Source organism: Meriones unguiculatus, chromosome 16 (assembly GCF_030254825.1).
Source record: "Meriones unguiculatus strain TT.TT164.6M chromosome 16, Bangor_MerUng_6.1, whole genome shotgun sequence".
NCBI lineage: Eukaryota > Metazoa > Chordata > Mammalia > Rodentia > Muridae > Meriones > Meriones unguiculatus.
Window position 1 is genome coordinate 16,543,032 of NC_083363.1, and position 17,154 is coordinate 16,560,185.

Here is a 17,154-nt window from a genome sequence, read left to right on the forward strand (position 1 = left end):
TCAAGCGCAGACTTCAGAAAATGTTAGCTGGACTGTTTCATTTTGTGATGACCCAGGGCAACTGGGTGTTGGTATTTTGAATCTGGGGCAGAGACAGCCTGTAGAACTAAACAAGCATAATTCCTGCGCCTGTTCTGTCTTACCGGAATCCTGCTGTTCCAGTCACTGTTTCCTGGCCTGTATCTTTCTGACTAGAGGCTGAGTGAGGTCTGGGGCGCTACTTTGCATATTCTCCTTGCAGTTGTAGTTAGTCACAACTACTTATGCTCAGTGACTGCAGGACGCTTTAAGAAGCCTCTAGGTGATGACGGAATGGCAGATGACAACTTTCTCTCCGCCCCACCTGGATGCGGAATCTCTTCCCTCGTATCCTCACGACACTAGGTTAAAAGCCCCAGCTGACCGGAGCAAATGAACACAGAAGCACAGCCTTGCAGGGCTGTGTCTTCAGTGCTCCCATAATGCCAGACAAAGAGAAGACCCTCAGTATTTGAGGAGCGGAGCTGACAGGAATTCATTCTCTGTCTTTTTAAGATCTTGCGGGATGCTGCCCGTATGTGCTTTGGTAGTGTGTCCCTCGTGTAAACTAGAGTGTATCCACGAGGAGGCCCTCATGCTGCAAGGATCTGAAGCGCCTGACCCACCCTCCTCAAACCCCACCTTTACCCCAAGACAAGGTTTGTCTGCCTAGCCTGGCTTCTTGGAACTCACTCTGTAGACCAGGCTGGCCTTGCTTGACCTAAGAGATTCCCCTGCCTCTGCCTCCCAAGTGCTGGGATCAAAGGCGTGCGGCCCCATACCTGGCTCCTGTCCCCTTCTGAGGAAAGGAGGAATTGTGTTCCCTGTCACTGGAGCGGTAAGAGGGTGTCATTCTTTGACCCTTGTCAATTATAGCGAACATTGCAAATGAACCCAAACGTCTCACAAACTGAAACCCCGGGCCTGTATCACACCAGATGATAGTTTCTTCGCTAAACAAGAGCTTCATTTGTTGGATGCCACTAGAAAAAAAAAAGAGCTTTTGTATGAATTCCTTAGCAGAGGGAAGATCTGCTCTCGCACTGGGTTTTTCACCGAGCTTCACAAAATGAAAAGCTGTTAGGTCCTCCCTCCCACATACCTTCAGTTAGGCAAATCATTCTGATGACAGCTTTAGAAGGACATTGAGAATCTACAGAACTAGTTCTCAAATCTCTGATACTAACAGCTGTTACTGCTGTTACAACTACCCTGATAGCGTCAATGGCCCAGACCGCGTCTCCTCACTCCAAATATACATAAGATGGTCTGGGTTTAAAAAGCTGGCTGTGTCACAAGTCTCACAGATGTTCTTTTTAAAATTCATTTATTCGTGAAATACTTAAGTGGTGTGTGTGTAATGTGTGTGTATGTGTGAGGTGTATGTGTAATGTGTGTGTGTGTGTGTGTGTGTGTGTGTGTGTGTGTGTGGTGTAAAAGTAACTTTTCTTCATCTGGTTCAGCTGTTGTCTCCTAGGATTACTGTCTCTGTCCGCTAACCTAGATCTTGTCACTGAAGCTTCTAGCCTCCGTACGATCCAACCTAGGCCTAGAATGTTTCCAGACTCTGAGACTTACTGATGAATAAACTCACCCTTTCTTGTTCTTTCTGAGCTCTGGGCTGGCTGGTTCAATTAAGCTGTTCAGACTCAATCTCCCTCCCCACCTCAAGCTGATTTATTCAATCTGACATTTCTCTCGGCCCCTGAATTGCTCTGCTTGATCTCAGACTAATTCCAGCAACCAGCTCTAATCTACTGGCTCCTTCTAATTCTCTGGTTTATTTAGTCTTCACCTGAGTCTAGCTTCTTCTCCCTTTGCAACTTGTCTCTCTATGACTGTCCCAATAAAACTGCCTCCTCTCTCTCATTCTCTGTGCTCCTCCCTTAAGTAGCTTTCCTTTATTCTCTGTTCTCATAAGAATTGGGCATATCCTGTCAAATCTTTCTCTGATTCGTCACCTTTTCTGCCACTCAATTAAACATTGCTTTCAAACATGGGTGCTTCCTTCTACAAACTAACTTTACCTTCATTGTTTGGGATGTACCACCATGCCTAGACCTAAACTTTTCTTTACCTGAAACTTGTTCTATACCAGGCTGGCCTTGAACTCATATCTGTTTGCCTCTGTCTCCTGGATTAAAGGAATGTTTGTATTCCAGCCAGATCACACAGACCTAGAAGGCCTTTGGATGTGATCTCTTGCCAGACAGCTATGTACTGAAATAAAATTTCTCTATAGTGGCGTGTGTGTGTGTGTGTGTGTGTGTGTGTTGTATTTGTGTGGTGTATGTGTCTTTGTGTGTGTATATACTTGCTGTATGTATGCAGAGGTCAGAGGGCAGCTTTGTAGAGTTGGTTCTCTCCTTTCACCTTTATATGGGTTCTGGAGGTTGAACTGGGGTCCCCAGTCTTGTTTGGTACATGCTTTTATCCACAGCTCCATATCTATACCCCAGATTCATGAATCCTAATTATTGGTCCTTTATTTGCACATCCTGCTTCTATGACTCTGAGTGGAACCTTCTATGGTTTGAAAATGTCCCCATATTCAATCTGTATTAGTTACTTTTCTGTTGCTGTGATAAAATACCATAATCAAAAGCAACTTAGGGAGAAACATTTATTTTGGCTTATAGTTCCAGAGGGACTGAGAGCCCACCATGATGGGGAAAGCATGGCACAGCAGCAGGAGCTTACAGATCATATCTTTTTCTTTCTTCCTTCCTTCCTTCCTTTTCTTTTTTCTTTTCTTTCTGTTTTTGTTGTTGTTTTTTTCAAGACAAGTGTTCTCTGTATAAACCTGGCTGTCCCAGAGCTCACTTTGTAGACTAGGCTGACCTTGAGTTCACAGAGATCTGCTTGCCTCTTCCTCTCGAGTGCTGAGATTAAGTTTGTGTGCTACCATGCTCACTGACAGATCACATCTCAATTGCATACAGGGAAGAGAGAGTGGACCTCAAGTGAAGTGAGGCTATAAGCCCTCCAAACCACCCCCAGGTAATATGCATTCTCCAGCAAGGCTCTACCTCTTAAAGGTTCCATAACCCCATAAGAGGGGACCAACACTTCAAATACATCAGACTTCGGAGGACATTCCTCATACTGAACACCACACAAACTTATCGCAAAATGCTTCGATTACTTATATTTAAAGATTGGGCATTGGGGATCTACTTCAGATTATGTCAAGCCTTGAATGTGCCACCTCCCAAGGGGATGTTAGTGGCTCTGACCACACAGTGATTCAGTTACTACTGCCTTGATTTTGGATGTTCAGGCCTTCAGAATGGTGAGAAACAAATCTAGATTCCTCACAAGCCACTCGGGCTGAGTGTTAGTAGCCAGACAGGATTAAGAACTCACTCAGTCTGAGTTAGTAATATACACTTGTTTTTCCAAGTTCTTACCAGTGGGCTCTCAGCTTCAGTGGGCACAGCCTGTCATGTCAAACAACCCATGGTATTGGGAGCTGCTCCATCCATAGTGGAGGAAGCAGGATACTTCAGTTGCTCACATCTTGGGGAACCAGGAAGCAAGGAGAACGTAACAGGAAGGAGCCAGGGATGACAGTCCCTTCAACAACCCACTCCTGGTAACACATGCTTCTTCCAGCTACACTCCGTCTGTTAAAGACCACCAACTAATGGCCAAGCGTTCAATCATGAGCTGTTGGGGGACAGTTCAGATCCAAGCCAGAGCACCCATCATCTTCTTCTAGGCATGGCATCCATGAAACAGTATTCCTTGTTCCTGAGCTGATGGTTCCCCATATCTAGTTATAAATGTCTATGGTCAAAGGCAGTATTTGAACCAGAAGTGAGCACCTGAGAGAATAATGTTTTGTCCCCTTATCAGATACATAATATTACATACAGAAGGGGTTTTGGACTGCACCATTGTTTTAATTACTATTTAATTATTAGTCATTTGATTATAAATGGATTGTCTAATAATTACATTTATTAACTATATTAATGCTGCTGTTCTGTCACTGACAAAATACTTGAGGAAAAAAATCACTTTATGGGGAGGAAAGCTTTAATTTGGACCACAGTTTTAGAGTTTTCAGTCTGCACTTGGTTAGTCCCATTGTCTGGGGGCGTGGCAAGGCAGTGGGCCATACTGGGCTACGTTGACTGAAGTTGCTTACTCCTAGCCAGCATGTGGGAAAGAGGGTGAGGAAGAGACTGGGTCTCTCTGTTCCCTTCCAGAGCTTTCCCTCAATGTGAGTCTTCTTACAAAAACTCAGGCTCTTAAAGAGCCCTCTATCAGGCTGGAAAGATGGCTCAGAGGTTAAGAGCACTGGCTGTTCTTCCAGAGGTCCTGAGTTTAATTCCCAGCAACCACCTGGTGGCTCACAAGCATCTATAATAGGATCTGGTGCTTTCTTCCAGCTTGTAGGCGTTCATTCGGGCAGAACACTGTATAAATAACAAATTTTAAAAATCTTAAAAAAAAAAGAAAGAAAGAAAGAAAGAAAGAAAGAACCCTCTGTCTCTCGATAGCACCACCCTGGGTTAAAGGGTAACAAGCCTTTAACCCAGACCTTTGAGATTCAACAAATCTGAACCGTATCATCTTGTCTAAACTGAACTTCTCATGTATCCAGAAAAACAACTATTAAGATATCATTTTATAAAAGCATGATAATTTCGGGCAATCAGGAATACTTAGAATGGTTCAGATTAGAATTTATCTTCTATCTTAGTTATTTTTCCTATTACTGTGATAATATACCTTGCCTAGAGCAATTTAAGGGAGAAAGGGCTTATTTTGGCTCATAGTTTCAAAGTACAGTCCATATGGCAAGGAAACAACAGCCTGAGCTTGAGGCAACTGGTCACATGACATCTTCAGTCAAGAAACAAGGACCAACAACCCGCCAGGTTAGGTAGTGGTGGCCCATGCTTTTAATCCTAGCACTCAGGAGGCAGAGGCAGGCAGATCTCTTAGTTCAAGTCCAACCAGATCTACACAACAAAAGGAAAAGAAAGAGAACTTTCTCCAACAAGGCCCCACCTCCTAATCCTTCTAATCCTATTAAAGAGTTCCTTTCACTTCCCTGACTAAGCATTCAAATCTACGAGCCTTTGGAACCATTCTTATTCAAGCCACCTTAATACTGTTTAGGATCCCAGCCTAGGGAATGGTGCCAGCCAGTCTTCTCACCTCAATGAACCTATTCAAGAAAATCTCCCAAGGGTGCATTTAAAAGTGAGTCTTCTGGTGACTTTAGGCCAAGTTGACAGTTGGGTTTAACCCCCATACCTTTATTCCTGAGTTTTTCAGGCAGAGAGAACAATAGCAGAAACATCTATAAACAAAAGAAACTTAGTTTTTCTTAAATTAGAAATTCTAGAAGTTTACATGACATAAACAATGATATGGGAAGTAAAAAATAAGTTTTCCTGAAATAACCAGTCACAAAAATAGATCAATTATGCAAAAACAACTGAATTATCTTCTATCTCTACACAGAAAGCATTACAAAACTGTGTCACATGAAGAAACACAGATTAAAAAGCTTGTCAGGTGGATAAGAATTTAAAACATGATGAAGATAAAATTAAAAAAAAAGATTTTAAAATACAACCAAGTGCTGGGTATGATGTTGTATGTCTTTAGTCTTGGCACTCAGGAGGCAGAGACAGGCGGATGTCTGTGAGTCCTAAGCCAATCTGAACTAAATAGTGAGTTTCACAGCAGGAGGAAAAGAAAGAGAACTGGGACTTCTCTGAAATCTTTATTTTATTTTTTTATGATAGCATCAACCCCATTTGTATCTTAACCACCTTCTAAAAAGCCCAAGCTCTTAACGCTGTCACTTCATGGGTTAAGCTCCAGCATAGGAATTCTGGGCGTTGTAGGTAGCCACATAGGAGCAGGCTTGAAGGTCACCGTGGGCGGACCTCCTCTCCTCACACCCAGTAGCTTATGAAACCAGGAACTGAAACTACAGGACCCTGATTAACAATCAAAAGAATAGGCTCTGGGTGTCCCTCTGGCCCTGAGTAGAGACAAGAGATTACAAATTGCCCAGAAGATCAGAAGACTTCTATCTAGCTGGAGGCATTCTCATAAAGAATAAAGAAATGTCATTGCTCCCTTCCTTGATAGTTAGCCCAAATGGGCCTGTCAATCAGAGAGAATAGCTCTTGGGAGGGCCATCTGTTCTAGGGACTTGACAAAACACAAGTCCGGTTGGAAAATGTATGCGAGTGCAATAGACTTTCTGTCCACTGTCCACTCTCACCCTGTGAGGTTGTTTCCCTCCACAGGGGTCCTTTTGGCCATTGCTGACTTTGGTCCTTTGATGGTGCTCTTCATCTTCAGCAAACCCTATATTCTAATCACTAAGCATCTCATCTGAAATCGTTCAACAGATACACAAGGACCAGAGCTGAGAGGAGTCCAGGGTGAGGTCCTGGTAATAGAGGGCCACATAATCCACCATCAAATTGTTTTATAACATACAGATATATCTCAGCTTGCAGTGGAATTCTATTCCAGCACACCTGTCCTGGCTAGTTTTATGTCATCTTGACACAAGCTAGAGTCATTTGAAATGAGGAAACCTCAATTGAGGAAATGCCTCCAAAATTTCCAGCTGTAAGTTTCTTAATTAGGGATTGATGGGCCCAAGCAGCTGCACTGCAACAGCTGTGCTGCCATGTCAGGCTTCATAAGATACTGTAGGCCTGAGTTTCTGTTTCCTGGTAATGTTCCCACAGTTGCTTAGATCCTGTTTGGATTTCTCAGAACATGAAATGATAGTCTTATGGAAACTGTTAGGACCAAATAAAATGATGATGTGCACAGCAGATTTTATATGAAAGAGCTTTATTGAATGGAGATGAAGAAAAATAGAGAGAGAGAAGGAGAAAGTGAGATATGATGGGGGAAGGGAGGGGGCAAGAGGGTAAAAGAAGAGGGCAAGAGCGCAGAAGGCAAGAGAGTGACAAAGTGGCAGGTTGAATGTTTTAAGGAGAAAGGTAACCATGTATGCCAGGTGTGGCTTCCTGGTGGGTGACACATGATGATATCATAGGTTGCTAGGCAACCCAGAAGCAGGCTGCCTAAATACTAACAGAAACCATAACTCAATGACCACCCTAAAAATCAAAAACAATAATCTAGTAACCACCTTGAAAAGTCCCCAAGCATTTGACCAATCAAATTAGAGTTTAGCTAGAAACTTTGTTTAGCTAGTCAAAATATTGTTATCTGGGCACTTTTTGTTAGCACTCTTTGCTACCCCTAGACCAGCACCAACCAATCAATGAGAAGATTACCTAATCACACTAAGGAAATCCCCTGTCTTTAAATTGAGCCTGGTTGATCACTTCAGGGTCGCCATTCTATGGAATGGTGGCCCCAGCATGCTGGTGATTTCTACAGAATAAACGCTCTTTGCTTTTGCATACTGAGTCTGAGGTCTTTCAGTGGTCCCTGCACCTAACAACGGGAGAGGACTCAGCCTATTGTGGGTGGGGCCATCCCTGGGCTGGTGGTCCTGGGTCTTATAAGAAAGCAAGCCAGTAAGCAATATCTCTCCCTGGCTTCTGCATCAGCTCCTGCTTCCAGGGTCCTGCCCTGTTTGAGTTTCTGTACTGACTCCCTACAGTGATGGTCAGTGATGTAGAATGTAACTGAATACCTTTCCTCCTCAAGTTGCTTTGGTCATGGTGTTTCATCACGGCAATAGTAACCCTAACTGACACCCATCACAAACTTAAAACAGTTTAAGTTAAAAAAAAATGCATCTAATATACTTTGCCTCCCAGCATCACAGTTTAGGACCAGTAGATGATACTGGTTTGTCCCTGAGATCCAGTCCTGTTGGGAGTGTAGCTTGATACCATTTTTTTTCTTGATTTTTTTTGAGGTAGGGTTTCTCTGTGTAGCCCTGGCTGTCTGGACTCACTTTGTAGACCAGGCTGGCCTTGAACTCACATCAGTCCACCTGCTTCTGCCTCCGAGTGCAGGGATTAAAGGTGTGTGCCACCACACCTGGCTTTGATATCAGTCTTCTCACCATAGAGTATTGACTGTACATGGTTACCCCAGAAAAGGATCAAAATACAAGACTCCAAGCATTTCTGCCAAATGGATATCACTCCTGCATTACCATCAAGTAGGAAGAGGTGGTAGGTGATGCCTTGGTAAGCTGGAGGACCGTCTAGGTTCTTCCTGTTCTGTGCCATCTGCATCCACACTGGCCATCTCCAGCCACAGGCCTGTTCCCAGGAATCTTTATCGGCATGGCCAGAATGACATTCCACAGTGGTCTGCCCCGCAGACCCTCTGCCAAGCAGGTACACACTCAGTTAATCCCGGATGTCATGTTCCTACCCATCTCAAATCTCCTCATGGCCTTCCTTCACCCCTTCAGTCATCTTCAGAGTCTTCTCTGATCTCTCAGTCAGGTGCTACCTCAGAACCCCTCCTTAGGGCATCTCCCTCTTAGCTGCCATATGTGATGGTAACTTTTTGAGCTCACATATTTCAAGCTCAACCCTCCAGTCAGGATCTGTTGGGTACTTTTTAAAAACCCTTTTATTTCCTTTTTTTTTTTTTTTTTACCTTTTTCTCCCTACTCCACCCCAATCCCTCCTAACACCCCAACACCAGGTAGGAGAGAGAAAGTGTTAGTGGGAGAGGGAGTGCAGTTCTCTCAGATGCTTCCTGCTGGTTAGGGTTGCTGGGTTCCTTGGAGACAGTCCAATCCTCATTTCAGGAGATCTCCAACCTCTTGTCGCACAACAGCAACCAGGAGGAGCAAGGAGGAAGCCGGAGCAGCCTTGTTCTTTCTTGGAGCCTCCACACTCTCTGGGCTTTGACATTTATTCTCTCTCCAGAGTCCTCAGATTTAAACTGTCTTCATCTGGCAAAGAGTTGCTCTGAGAGCCTGCACAAGCAAATAGTCTGCTGCTGTGGACTGTCTAAATCAGCCCCACAGCCCATTCCTAGGACCAAAAACAAAACCATGTTTATATCCACAACAGGGATCCATTAGCAGGACTCTGAAGGACCTTTAAGTTACAAATATTGCCTCTACCTAATTGGATGTTTTTTTCTGTTTCTTTAGCAGATATTATTATTTTTTTCTTCTTGAACCGGGGAGTTTGCCCCTAGGCTCTGTCTTTGGCCCTCTTAATGCCTCAAGACTAAGTTCAGATGCCGCTTCAGATGTGAATACTCCTCACTCTTTTCAAAGGCATTCTCCCAGTACCGCGCTGTCAGCATTTCTACTGCTCCTAAATGGAAGATCTGTATCTTCACCTGGTGTCCTTGGTAGCCATTAGTCTTAAGGTGACTGAATTTGTCCTTCTCACATGAGTCCTAGTCCTGAGACACTCAGGTGAGTGGACACACATGAGTTTAAATTGTGAGCTGTCTGTTAAAATGTTAAAAATGATGGATCATTCTTTTAGAGGGATGAGAGGAGAACAGAAACACAGAGATTACACATGGCAAATTGCTATGGTTTTTCATTTCACAGTTTTGAATGAGTTGAAATTTTTAGGGAAATCTACTTCATAATTTTGCAATAAGAGAAAAAAAGTCTCAGCCTCAAGACAGCCAGAATAGTCCAGTGTCCTCATTTGTATCGACAACATATTGAAACTTAAATTTCCCGACATTTCATATGTTAGATTTGCATAAAAACTGGCTTTTTTCTGTTGCAGACATTTTTCCAGCAACTTTAATGATTTTTTTTTTTAAGCAACAAAAGAGCTCATCTTGGCAAGAATAATTTGCTAATCGATTGTACTCAGAGAACTCAAAACTTCAGAGGGAGCGCTTTCTCCGAGCTCCATGCCCAGCACTCTTTATTCCCACAGAGCACATTGAGGTGAAGAGTTGTTTTGTTTTAAATCTGTCTTAGTTTTCTGTTGCTGTAAGTAAAACATCATGAACAAAAGCAACTTGGGGAGAAAAGGATTTACTTTCGACTCACAGCTTGAAGTTCATAATGAAGGGAGGTCAGGGCAGGAACGTGGAGGAAGGAGCTGAAGCAGAGGCTGTGGAGGAGGGCTGCTTACTGGCTTGCCCTCCATGGCTTGCTTAGCCTGCTTTCTTATATAGTTGAGGACAAGCTGCTCAGGGAAGGCACTGCCAACAGTGGGCTGAGCCCTCCCACATCAATAACCAACCAAGAAAATGCCCCAAGACTAGCCTGCAGGCCAATCAGATGGAGGCATTTTCTCAGTTGAAGCTTTTCCTTCCCAGAGGACCTTAACTTCTGGCAGTTTGACAAACTAACAGACAAAACTATCAAACCAAACCTGAGCATCAGCGTGTGGTCAGGTTCCTCTTATTATTAGGGTCCAAATCTAGAATCAAAATGAGCTTGATGGCACTTGCCCATAATCCTATCAGTTGGGAGATTGAGCCAAAAGGATTTACTGTGAGTTCCAAGCCACTCTGGGCCTACATGGTACTTGCTGGGCCAGTCAGTGCTACATAAAAGGATTGTGTCTTAAACAAGCAAACAAACAACAAGCACAAAAATAAAACAAAATACCCTCCCCAAAGCATTCTGGAAACAACCAACCATGGATCCAAATATCGGAAGACGTTTTTCGCATCATCTTTTCGTAAGCAATAGAGCACAACAACTGTTTTCATGGTATTAACAGTGTGTTACATTTCACAAGCAAACTGGAGATGATTAAAATTGATGAGAGGTGTTATTATCTATTTATCTATATACCTACCTACCTACCGACCTGTCTGTCTGTCTACCTGTCTATTTATTTACTTTGTTTTTGCTTTAGTTTTTGTTTTGAGACAGGGTTTCTCTGTATAGTCCTGGCTGTCTTGGAACTTGTTCTGTGGACCAGGCTGGCCTTGAACTCAGGTAAGCACTGCTACCACACCTGGCCAAGTCCCTATTTTATATAGGGTCTACTTCTTTTATACATTTTCAGGCAAATGTTTCTCAAACTGTTTTGCTTTAAAAACAAAGCACAAAAACCCAAATATTTGACTTCTGAGTTTCCATAAGAAAGCACATTCAAATAGCAGATTTGTATTTCCATCCAGAGGGGGAGCAGGGAGGGGAAGGGGAAGGAGGAAGGAAGAGAGGAAGAGAGGGAGGGAGAGAGAGACACACACAGAGAGAGAGAGAGAGAGAGAAAGAGAGAGAGAGAGAGAGAGAGAGAGAGAGAGAGAGAAAATCCTGTAGGTGGGGCTAGGAATTACTTTCTTACAGACCAGCATACTGTCCCTTACTCCAGCCTCACATGGCAGAAAGAAAAAGATGCTAAACTTTCCTACATCCCTACATTTCTCCTTTAAGCTACTCTGCTCATAGCCTCATCTCAGTTTCATTATCTTCACATCCTTTGTTATCCTGTTGTTCTACCCACAGCAAGAAAATGCAGTCAGGCATGGTAGCCTGAACTGTGATCAAAGCATCAGAAAGTATGTAGGCAAGAAAGGTTGAGAGTTCAAGGCCCAGCTTGGGCTTTGTTGCAGGTCCCTGTCAAAATAAATAAGATTGAAACAAACATGAAGTAAGTTTAAAAACAAAAACAAAAACCTCCCTGTGCAGTATCAACTTATGTTCTTTTTTTTTTCCTCCCCAACCAGAACTAACTAAAATACTAAGATGAGATGTTCAGAAGCACAGAGTTCCCCAGATTCTGTTGTCTGGTTCCCTTTTCAGGGCACCTCAAAAGTTACTCTCCACAAAGACCATTCTCAGACTGTCTGAACGTCTCCAGAATGGTTAGATGTTAACTCTACCGGGGGGGTCCTGTCTGAGGCAGGAGCGTTGCTGTAAAGTCTCGGGCCAACCAGGTGAGAGACTGCAGCTTCAGATTTCAGACTTCCCTCCTTTGCTAACACCCAGGGCCCTGTATCCTGCTGTAGAGACACTCTGGCTTCCCTTCCTAGCTCACCCTCCAGACCCAGACTGTTCCTTTTCTGGTGAAATCTCCTCCTCGCAGAGGCTCGGCTTACAACTCTTCCTCCAGTATCTGTTCAAACATCTCTTTCTCTGTGAGGATGAGTCATCCCTCACTGTGTTCTGGTGTGTTCTTACCTGACACTGGAAGTTACATCTTAAACACTGACTGAGAATTCCAAGTGACCATGGCCTCCACCAGCTGGGGACAAAATGAGCCCATGAGAATCGTTCTCATTCAAACCACTGCACAGTTATATGATAAATGTAGCACCATGGCTGCAGAAAGCTTGTAGACTTCTCTTTGATGGATGTGAAATGAATATAATGAATGACTTGCCAGTTTTAGATAACGTCAGTTGAATCAAGCTTTTCCCTCGAGCCTATCACAGAGAAAGCCATATGCATTCATTGAACTCAATATTCTAGGGGCTGGAGAGATGGCTCATTAAGTAAAGCACACTCATGTGTGAGGGCCTGAGTTCAGACTGCCAGCACCCACATTAAGGCCAAGACAAGCCACGTCCATGAACGCATGATCTCAGCCCGGCAGGTGGAGGCTGGAGATCCCTGAGCTCACTTCCTGGCCAGTCTAGCAAATCAATGGTCTTGGATCCATATGAGCCCCACGTCCACACACCTGTAATCTCAGCAACAGGGGACAGAGGCAGACAGATTCCTGAGCTAAGGGTCTGGCCAATCTAGCACAATCTGTGAGCCTGGTTTAGTGGCAGGCAAAAGTCAGAGTAAGTAGAGAGCATTGGGGAAATGATATGTGATCTTGACCTCTAGCCTCCACACACCCATGTCCACCATCAACACACACACACACACACACACACACACACACACACACACACACAGTGCCTGCATCGCTTGTCTGGAGCAGTCAGTTTTCATTTCACAAGTGTCTTAGTTAGGGGTTCTAGTGCTGTGAAAAGACCCCATAACCATGGCAACTTTTCTAAAGAAAAATGTTGACCTGGGGCTGGCTTATAGTTTCAGAGGTTTTAGTTCATTATCATCAGGGCAGGAAGCATGGCGGGGTACAGGCAGGCATGGCGCTGGAGCAGGAGCTGAGAGTTCTACATCTTGATCCACAGGAAGCAGCAAGAGACTGTGAGCCACTCTGGGTGTAGCTTGAGCTTATAAAACCTCAAAGCCCGCCCCCACAGTGACACGCTTCCTCCAACAAGGCCGAATCTCCTAATAGTGCCACTCCCTATAGACCGAGGGTGGGTGGGAGGGGAAGAAATCTTCATTCGAACCACCACAACAAGTATGTTTTGGTTTGGTTTGGTTTGGTTTGGTTTGGTTTGGTTTGGTTTGGTTTTTTGAGACAGGATTTCTCTGTTGTAGCCCTGGCTGTCCTGGAACTCACTCTGTAGACCAGGGTGGTCTCAAACTGACAGCGATCTGCCTGCCTCTGTCTCCTGAGGGCTGGGACCAAAGGCATGAGCCACCACCATCTGGCTAACAAGTACATTTCGAATTATAAAAATTAGTATGGAGGCAGGCAGAGTTTCAGGACAGCCTGTCTGTCTCAAGAAAAACCATAAATAAATAAATTATATATAATTTATTTAGGAAAATATATTTTATATAATATATTTATGTAAATATATTAATATATAGTACATTATATATACATATATACAAATATACATTTGTAAAGATTAGGGTGTACTTGAGAGGTAGAATGCTTCCTAGCACGAGCTTGCCCAAGGCCGTGATCTTCAGCAATGAACAAACAGCAAAAACAAACAGGAATCAGCGCTGTTTGGCACAGAGTCTCCAGCTTTCACCCTCATGAATCCCAAATACTCTGTCAGCCAAGAGGAAGACACTGTCAAGGCAGGACATTCATAGGGGGCGGATGGTGGTGGCAGCTCCCTGTGTAAAAGGTGTTGCCAAGCCTTGTTTTCTTCTTGTAGGGCTGGGAATCAACTAGGACCTTGTGAATGCAGTGCTGTGCAAGTGCTCCAGCTTCCCTTCTTGTGCTGACTAGTTTTATGTCAACTTGACACAAGCTAACGTCATCGGAGGGGAAGGAACCTCAGGGAAGAACGAGCCTCTGGAATATCCAGCTGTAGGGCATTTTCTTAATTAGTGATTGATGGGAGAGAGACCAGCCCCTTGGGGGTGGTGCTATTACTGGGCTGGTGGTCCTCAGCTCTGAAGAAACTGAGGCTGAGCGAGCAATGGAGAGAAATCCAATAAGGGGCATCTCTCTATGGCCTCTGCTTCAGCTCCTTCCTCCAGATATCTGCCCTGCTTCCTCCCGTGACGGACTATCATGTGGAAATGTAAGCCAAATAAACCTTTTCATCTCCAACTTGCTTTTGGTCATGGTGATTCTTTCGCAGTGTTTAATTTTTGAAAGTAAAAAAAAAAAAAAACAAAAAAAACTTTTTACTTTAAGAATACCACCCTCCCCAGAAAGAGAATTTCTCTTGTTTATTTTTATTTTAGACGTATCAGTGCTTTGCCTGTAAGTACCTGAGGGCTCCATGTGATTCCTGGTTCTCTGGAGGGTCAGGAAAGGACACTGGATCTCCAGAAACTGGAGTTGTAGATCTCCATATTGGTGCTGGGAATCAAACGTGGGTCACCTGCAAAAACAATAAATGCTCTTAACTACTGAGCCATCTCTCCAGCCCCCAAGTATTAAGCTTTTAAAAGCATGTGATGTTTCCCAGCTACAAACCCCGTGACCTACAACAGTGACCTGTCTGTAAGATACACTGGTGCAGTAGTGGCACAAATGTTATGGGTGTAACCACATTGTGATTAAAGGCCCACTCCATGGGATGAAACTCAAACCTGACACTGTTAAAATGGCCAAAAAAAACTGAGACTAGAAAGGCCATGGACCTAGGGGAAAACCAAATACTGTTATTCTGCTGTCGGGGGTTGTTCTGATGCTAACCCTCAAGATCTGGTTAAACCTATCCTTGTTATGTAAACTTATCGCTTAAGTCATTATATCTGATTGGTTGATTAAACAGCCTTTACCTGGACAGGGCAGAATAGGGTAGGCATGGCTAAGGCTCCCAGGCTTTTGGGTTCAAGAGAGAATCACAGGAAACAGACGGATGGAAGAGAGAAAGAAAGAGGACATCATGATGGGTTAGCATGGAGAAGAAGACATGTGGGGCCTGGAGGAAGGACTCCAATAATGGCGTGAAAAGGCCCAGATTAAAAAAAAAAATACAAGTAAGTAGCATGGGATTATGGATGAAAGGTAGACCAGACAAGGAGGGTTAAGGCAGATGGCATTGGATGGGGGCTGGGAGATGGATGGTGAGACTCTGAGACAGTGTAAGTGAAACATCTGCCCGGCCGAAGGTAAATAAGGCAATTATAAATCTAACAGGTGTCTGTGTCTTGTTATTTGTGATAGCAGCTTGAATAATATTGCCATGATAATCATAGGGCTAATAATCAACATTATATAGCCCAACATTATTTTTTTCATTACAACGCTCTGTTAAAGGAACATGGCAATAAAATGACTGCTAATACGCCAGTACTCCTATGCCCATAGGGTAGTGCCTAGTTCAACCCACATTAGAGAAGCTTCTTGAACTAGATGGGAGGATGAGAATCAACCCAGCGACTCACAGTTGGACAATGTGCACATAGAGAGAGAGACTCTGGAGCACCCAGTCTTAAATGAGATGCTTTCACCAAACCCCTAGGCTCAGTGTGGAAGAGGAGGCAGAACCATTGTAAGAACCAGAGGTGATGGACATCTCTAACGAAACTGTGTCTTTTGAGACACAACAGGACTGACACACATATGAACTCACAGAGACTGTGGCAGCCCACACAGGGCCTGCCTAGGGTCGAGTCGAGCGGGGGAGCAGGCATGGGCTCCCACTGCCAACCCAGAGGCCACCTGCAACTGATACCAGCAGCAAAGAGAAAATCAGTCTTAATCAGTCTTCTCCAGCAGAGTGTCACTGGGTTTATAAACTGTTCTTCAGGGCCCGCCCTACGCCCAGGAGTAGTTGTGGCCAACACAAAAAGAACTCTGTGATTTTTTTGTTTGTTTGCTTGTTTTTGTGGACTTTTGTTTTCTTTTGCTTTGTTTGGTCACTTTTTTTTTCTTATTAGTCTTTTGCTTGTTTATTTTGATTTTGTTCCTGTATGTTTTGTTTGTTTCTTGTTTTGGGAGAGTGAGAGACATAGAGAAAGACAAACAGACTCTCTCTCTCTCTCTCTCTCTCTCTCTCTCTCTCTCTCACACACACACACACACACACACACACAGATTAGGTGAGTAGGGCAGCGGGGATGATCTGGAAGGAGTTCCGGAAAAGAAGAAAAAAACATGATCAAAATGTTACATGTGGATTTTTTTCAATAAAAAAACTTCTTGTTTTAAACTAGTTTAGTCTTCATCCTAACAGAAGGCATTGTGATCTGCCTTCCTCTTCCTCTCAAGTCTAGGCAAAAACAACTTCTATCCTAGATTGTCTCTCATTAATGAGCTCTCTCATATTTTTTAAAGATTTACTTTATTTGTGTGTGTGCATGTGTGTGTGTATATCTGCATGCCTATGCATAATGGAGATGAGAAAACAGTATGGCATCCCTTGGAGTAGGAGTTATGTGAATTTATAAGATGCTGGATTAGTTTTGTGGGTGATGGATTCTGAATTCCCATCCTCATGATTGCATAGCAAATGCTCTTAACTGATGAGCTATCTCTCCAGCCCCACATCTTTATTATCTTGAATATTTTCTTTCTAAGATTTATTTGTTTTATGCATGTGAATGCTGCTCCTCTGCATGTACACCTACATGGCAGAAAAGGGCATCAGATCTCAGTACAGATGGTCGTGAGCCACATGTGGTTGACTGGGAATCAGACTCAGGACCTCTGGTAGAGCAGACAGTGCTCTTAATCACTGAGCCATCTCTGCAGTCCTCTTGAATCTTTTCACAGTGTAGTACAGCCACCTTAAGGCATGTGTTCGGAGGGTGGTGATAAGCTAGAGCTTTTGATATTGAGTCAGAGCACATAAAATAGATGTAATTTTGTTTGTTCATAGAATTGTGAAGTTTTACTTTTTAAGGAATATGTAAAATTCTTATGTGGAGATATTTTAAAGCACTTAATATTTTAACATTTTATATACAATAGAAAAGCAAAGCATGAGTACATAAGTATAAAATCACAGAGATGAGGGAGGGGAATTTTTTTTCATTTT